Source organism: Chinchilla lanigera, unplaced genomic scaffold (genome assembly GCF_000276665.1).
Source record: "Chinchilla lanigera isolate Chin_1 unplaced genomic scaffold, ChiLan1.0 scaffold00103, whole genome shotgun sequence".
Lineage (NCBI taxonomy): Eukaryota > Metazoa > Chordata > Mammalia > Rodentia > Chinchillidae > Chinchilla > Chinchilla lanigera.
The window spans coordinates 4,972,463-4,979,709 of NW_004955504.1; positions in this window are offsets into that span (position 1 = coordinate 4,972,463).

A 7,247-nucleotide genomic window follows, 5' to 3' on the forward strand; every position below is an offset into this window, starting at 1 on the left:
TTTTTTTTGGTTTTTCTCCGGTACCGGGAACCGAACTCATGACCTTGCGCTTGCCAGGCAGACGCTTTGCCGCTGAGCTAAATCCCCAGCCCCCAAACATTCTATTTTTAAAAACTCAGTGTTTATCTATTTTTGTCTATAAATTATCATGCTCTTATTAGACCAAATGACAAAATAAGCCTGGGTACTGGTCATCCATTATAATGTGACACTGAAGAGGCGGTCTTTCAAAATGTCTTGGACTTGAGCATCCCTATATTCCACAAAATATGGTTTGGTGACAGTGGCTTCTGTGTTAGGAATGATCAGGACTGAAATCGTGTCAGGTTCAGCAGGTGGTGCTGAGGATGCAGGGGAAGGGGAGGTCAGCAAGAGTCCCGGACGCAGGGGGCGATTCCCAGCAAGGGAAGCAGGCAGGTGAGTGCGCATGTGTGAGTGGGGTGTGTGTGAGTGTCTGTGCATGTGTGTGTGCGTGTGTGTTTGTGTGCATTTAGTGCTCACACAGAGGAAGAAGAAAATATACAGATCCAGAACTGGAGGTAAGGTGGGTACAGCAGGAACCTAGACCTTCCTGCGGGTCACTGCCTACAGCCCAAATCAGGAGGTGGGAGGCATTAGAGAGCTAAGTAGAGCAGCTGCAGAATGGGAGAAGCAAGAGGGGGAGGCTTGAGAAATGCAGCCAGGGTTGTTTGGGTGTGGGTGGGTGACACAGCAAGAGGAGGGCATGCTAAAGCCGGGCGTAGTTGTGTTCTAGATGGCTTCAGAGTGAGCAGAAAGTTTGGCAGATGTCAGTAACACAGGAGAGCACCACGGTGGTGGTTGGTTTCCATTTAAAAAGGACATTCCCGGGGCTGGGGATTTAGCTCAGCGGCAAAAGCGCCTGCCTGGCAAGCACAAGGTCCTGAGTTGAATTCCTGGTACTGGAAGAAAAGACAAAAAAAAAAAAAAAAAAAAAGGACATTCCCATTTGCTCAGGTATGAAGATGTGCATAGGTATTATACACAGTGGCATTCAATGTGCTAATAAAACCACTCCAAAATTCACTGAGCTTTATTTCTGAAGATTTCCATGTAAAAGAAAAATTTTCTGAAAGGATAATAGGCAATCTATAACAAGGACCATGGACCCAGGAGCATTCACATTTGAAGTTAAATTTAGAAATATATTGCTTCTGTCCAGTGTGCCAGAAAAACACACAAAAGCCAACAGCTCCAGCAGGCTGATTCTGAACTGCGTTTTGCATCTTATGTCCAAAATTCTGGTATTCACCTGTGACAACCAGTGGCCCTGGGGAGGTCACAAGTGACTCCTTCTTATCCTTGCTCCCTTTCTGTCAAGCTCAACTTGGTGAAGCCTGCGAGAGGTGAGATTCTAACCGGTCCATTCACATGTCCGGCAGTCTTCACAGACTCTGCCTGCAGTTGTGTTGCCCGTGATTAGCTACTGGGAACTCCCTGCACTTGGTGCTACTTTCTCTAGGTAAAATCAACCTCAAATGACACTTTCTACAGATAACCTCTTTCCTGGGCACAGTTCTTTTACCGTTATTTCTCCACAGTCTCACCTTGTATATACTGTTACTCTTTGTCCTACTGATCAAATGGAATTGCTAGCAATAAGTGTATAATCTTTCATGAAAATCTTGCCATTTTAGGATTTGAAGACATGATGCGGTTTGCAAAGATTTGGTGGAAGATATAGTTTAATGTAGTATCAGCAACAAACATATAAATTTATTGTCTTCAGTGCCTGAAAACATTTATATAGAATCACATTCTGATTAGAGAATCTGATGCCATTAGTTTTCAACTGTGGTTTTATAAAAAGCATTAGGTCATCTTTGCCTTTCTTCATCCATCCATCCATTCATCCATCCATCCATCCATTCATCTATCCATCCATCCATCCATCCATCCATCCATTCATCTATCCATCCATCCATCCATCCATCCATCCATCCATCCATCCATCCATCCATCCACCCCATCTTTATTACCACTGTGTGTTTTGCAAATTTCAAGTAGTAGTAGAGACATAACAGTGAAAAAAAAGAAACAAAGTATTCTGTATTTACTAAAAGAACCTTCTAGTGATAGAAGATGGGTGACATTTTTATAAGAACAAGATCGTGTGTGCCTATTAAATTCACATGAAGCACTGCCAATATACATATTTCCTTCATTATACAAGAAGAAACAATACCCATTAATACTTAGAAAAAAATTAATAAATCTTTTAGTATAGTTCAATTTGCATCACTCATATTATCTTTAAAATTTGATTTTAGTGATTTTTTTCTTCTTGCTTTAAAACAGTTGATTAAAATCCATGCCTTTATTAGGAGGGGAAAAATACATTTGGAGGATCTTTAGGCTAAATAGCCCATCTTTCTTAATTTGAAGATAAATTAGCTGAAGCACAGAGATCTTATGTGATTTCTTCAAAATGTACAGTTGATATTGGAGATGGAAAAATTTCCAGTACTTTAAAGAAGTTATTATCAGAATATTGATAGAAATCACCACCCAGTATGAAATAATACCAGCAGTGAGTTCGATTTACTTTCAAATTCAAAAATAAAAGATAAATCAAAGAGTGGAGTGGCTTAAGATCATAATCTAAGTGCTCTGAATCAAATGAGAGAAGTAGAACTGGACGGAATATCTGTGTGCATTGTGTCATAGCACTGCTTCTCGTATGGTGCCCTTTCTTGTTCCTCCAGTATATTTTTTAAATGTTAGAGTATAACTAGTTTACTCTTTAGCGAACTAATTTAAGGGGCACATACAGAGGTGTAAAGTAAAATCCAAGTTTTCTGAACTGTCCCTTTAAGCATCTACCTGAGTTCCTCTTCTGAGTCTCCCTGGGTAGCAAATCATTGACACATCGCTCCACTGTGTGAGTCATAGATCCCATCCTCTCAACATGAGCGGTGACATGGATCTCTCTCCAAAGGCTGTAGGCCGGATGGAAACTGATTAGTCATTAACTGTCCTTACTGCTCCCAGTGCTCACGGAAGCAATCCTCGCATCTCGGTGCATATTTCACCAGCACCAGTAACAGACTTCTCACCAGAAGCGCACTTTAGGAGAGCCCGGTTCTGAAACACCGGTACGGTCTCCCCACACACAGTACTAAGGACCTACAGTCTTAGCAACTCACCTGCAATCAGGTTTTAAAGATGATCCTATGAAATAAATTCATTCTGGCATTGGAGAAATGCTTCATCAAGTAAGCCAAGCAAGCAGGAGATTTTAAAGACATGTGGATGTTATTTACTACTGGATGGGAAAGCAAATAAATGCTAATTGTTACATTCAGCAGCTTTTTTCTGAGGCTCTGAAAATCAGAGCAGTGAAAGATCTTATGAATGAGCTAAAAGAGTTAATTTGACTTTTAGGAGCCATAAGCTAGCTTTGGTTGGGTGGACTCTGTATTCTTAGACTCTGGTTCAATAAAAATGTAAGTGTTATCTGAGTACACAAAACATATTTCATGGTGATAATGAACTGTTGACATAGTGTTCATACTTTATTATATAAATTTTAGTAATACATTTGTCAGAGAGAAAAATGAATACACAGAGAGATTCTCAGTGTTCAGCACTCCAGCATGCCCGGCTTGGTTGGCACATGCCCGTTTCTGTCCTTGGTGTGGTTTGTGGGCCACCTTTATTTAGTCAATCAGGGCACTGCGGACGTCAGGAGAAACACGGCCACAGCCTTATTGACCAAGCTAATCAACTGGGTTTGAAATAGGAACTAGGAGATGGGTTATTTTTAAAGCAAAACCCATTGATGCATAAACCCGTCCTGCAGGGTGATTACTTAGATTTACGAGCAGCGAGGTGTGTCCAGGGAGTGAGAAGTCTACGGAAGAGGACCAGAGCGGGAGGCTACAGGCGGCCCACAGGGTGGCACACCCAGGCCACAGGCCCTGCAGGCAAGTGGGGCTGTGAGTGCTGCTGGGATTAGCACGTTTGCTTTTTAATTTGCAGGCCCCGGGGCAAAATGAGAATCCTTCTGACTCTTGTTGAAAACTGTTAAGAATTCCAAGGTGGTGTAAGCAGAGCCCTACACCAAGTGACACGCCAGCGAGCGGGCCTGCCTGCCTCTTCAAGGATGGAGGGCTGCCCTCTAGCGTTGCGGGGAAAGCAAATTCTCCTCACTCTCACTTTCTCATCCCTCTGGCCCAGGCCACTGTTGGTTTCTCTGAGCATTTTGTCAGAGATAAATAGAATGAGTAAATTTATGGGAGAAGCCCCTTGCCCCTCATGCCTTATCCTTGCAGAGCAACCCTGCTACCAAAGGCGCAGAAATAAACTTGAGGACTCATTGGGGTCCCTTCAGTGACTTGAGTATATATTTCATCCTTTTGGCTGGATATGAAAGGGCATTTTTCATTTTACTCCATGCTGTTCAGGAGTTACTGTTTTTTCCTCTTTTTTGAAAAATCCCCTGTCAAAACAGAAACTGCTGTGAAATTTTAAAAGGCATACTCGATCTCACTGATTCTAAAACCTAACAGAATAACAATGACCATTATACCAGTTCACATATCTTTTGTATTTCACATAAAACATGGACAGGGGCCCCCATAAAACTAAGAACCAAAAACAAAGCAAACTTCCAACAAAACCTCAGAGAAGCCCAATCTATCTTTGATTTTTATATTATATTTTTTCTAGGACCTCTGTCTCTGATGACATCATTTAAACTGTAGGAAAGAAGAAAGAAGGGGAAGGAGAGTTGGGTTTGGCTCCAGTTTTGATTTACAGTCCTGCTTTTCAAAAGACACTGGCAACTCCTTCAGGGATTCTAGAACCCATGTCCTTTGCTCCTCAATGCCTGGTCCATCCATGGTATGCACAAAATAAATTACATGCCAAATAAACTAATGAGGGAATGAGTATTTTAAAAAAAAGTCCTGTAAGAGTCAAGTGTAAAGTCTTCACGCAGTCTCTCTAATTTTGCCATCATAGTTTAACAGAACCTCCTAAAAGTCTTTCAACAACCCCATCTACTGTACAGGGAAAGCATGCATGTGATGTAGATGCGAATATTAAAAATATTCAACTTTCTCACTGGAAAGAAGAAAGTAATTAAGCGTTTACTTTTCTCTCCTAACTCTTACAGCTCTTTTCTCTATCCATTTAAATTACAGATTATTACTATTAGTAGTATTTTTTGCTTCTTGCGTGGGCAGACATTTATCAGTACAAGCTGTGAGGAAACAAGGGTTAGCGCGACGTTGGTAGCACGGGAAAGGACTGGAAATGCACAACTCCACCCACCGGGAGAGACCTGCGCAGGGTGCCGGCAAGAGTGAACCCAAGAGTGAATCCTGTGCCGGCCACAGGACAGTGGCCAGCTGCCCACTCAACTGGGTTTCCTTGAAGGGATGAGGCTCTGGATATTTATAAATCCGACTCATCAGTGTTGTCTGTTATTGAAGCTCGCTCCCAGAACCTCCAAAAAAACTAAAATCTGGCAGTAGAGTAATCACATTCTTTAATCCAAAGGAAAGCACCAAGTCTCATGACAGGGGTTGGATCCAGGAAAGGCGGAGCTCGAGTTTCTGGTCATGGTCAAGCGTGGGTGCTGTTCAGGGGGTTCAGCGACGGCCAGGTGGGTCCTGCAGACAAGATACCCAACCAAAAAGAGTTTCCTTTGGTTGCCAGGGCTGATGGACAGACACTGGCAGATGACCCCAGGGCCACCAGGGGAAGCTAGGGAAGCCCCTCACACCCCTTGCCTTCTCCCACTTCTCTTTCCCCAGGAGGAGGAAAGACCCAGAACTAGGGGTCGAAGGAGGGTGGTGAGGCAGTACAGACTTTCCCAGGACCTTGTGTCCAAGCCTGAACTCCATCTGCCTTCCCACCCTGCCCTCCTCCTTGGGGGTCTGTCACAGTCTGCAGAGGTGGGTGAACCACTGCCCAACCTCTCCTCCCTGGACAAGGCAGTCTTGAAGAGCTGCTACAAGTATAAGCTCCAGAAGGTCCCACGTCTAGGTCTCCATGCATGGTCTGGGTCCGCACGGGTCACACAGCTCCTCCGCTTACTTGCCCCACGCGCGAGGGGGACAGGGCAGCCTGGGTGGTGCAGGGGTGATGGGAGAAGATGCCAAGATTGCAGGCAGTGCAGTCCTGAACGCTGACGGCGATGGCAGGGGAGCAGCCCAGGGAGAGGGCCGGGCGGCTGGCCTCGGATTCCTTTGAAAAGGCTTTGGGAAGGAGGAGGGATTTGGGAGTCTTTTACCCAGACAGCGCTGGAATAAGATCAGACATCCAGAAGGGTGTTCTTTTTTGTTTTGTTTTTCTTATTAATGAGGTTTGAACCCAGAGCCTTCTCACTGAGCTATACTCCCAGTCCTTTTTTATTTTGAGAAAAGGTCTTGATAAGTCGCTAAGCTGCCCAGGTTGGCCTTGAACTTGTGATCTTTCGGGGGTCATGGGTAAGACCTCCTGACCTCCAGGATGAGACAGCTTGGCCTGTCAGGTAAGTGAGGAGGGGCCACTGCCCCACAGGCCGTCAGTTCTAGGTGGGTCTCTCCTGCCTCCCCAGCCCAGATCGCAAGGCGGCCTGGAGGTGCGAGTTCCAGTACCCAGTACCAGGGCTCACGCCAGCCCCTCGCTGCCGTCCTAAGGGGGGCAGAGTAGGCTCACTGAGACAGAACTATCCGGACAGCGCCCCCTAGGCCTCCGACGCCGAAAACCGAGGCCCATCCCGCCCCTCCAAAGTGTGCCTGCAGCGTCAAGGCAGGACTGGAAGGGGAACAACGTGCGTGACACAGGTGCCTCGCGCGTCCCCGCAGGGGGACACCGGCCCTCTGAGAGCGCAGAGGAGCAGAGGAAGCGCCCCGTGCTGTGCCCGGACAGCAGAGGGGGCAGGGAGCTCCTGTCCACTGCCGGGAAGGGCGGAAGGCCGGCGACCCCCTTCTCGGACGCCCTCAGAGTGCAGAGGAGGAGGTCCTCCGCCTCCCGGAGTGGGGTCACTCCATCCGCGGGTGCCTCCCGCTCGCTCGCAGACGGTGTGCGGGCCCCGACCCTGCGTCCAGCTGAGCGCACAGGGGGCTGGCAGTGTGCTCCCCGCGGGCATGCGCCCTCCGAGTGCAGGAGAGGAACTCTGAGGTCCCCCCGCGCCCCCTCCGCGCTCTGAGCTAGTGGAGAGGCGGGGTCGCCCCACCCGCCCCAGCGCCCGGCACGGAGGAAGCGGGCGGAGGGGTCCGGCCGCGCGCAGCGGGCGC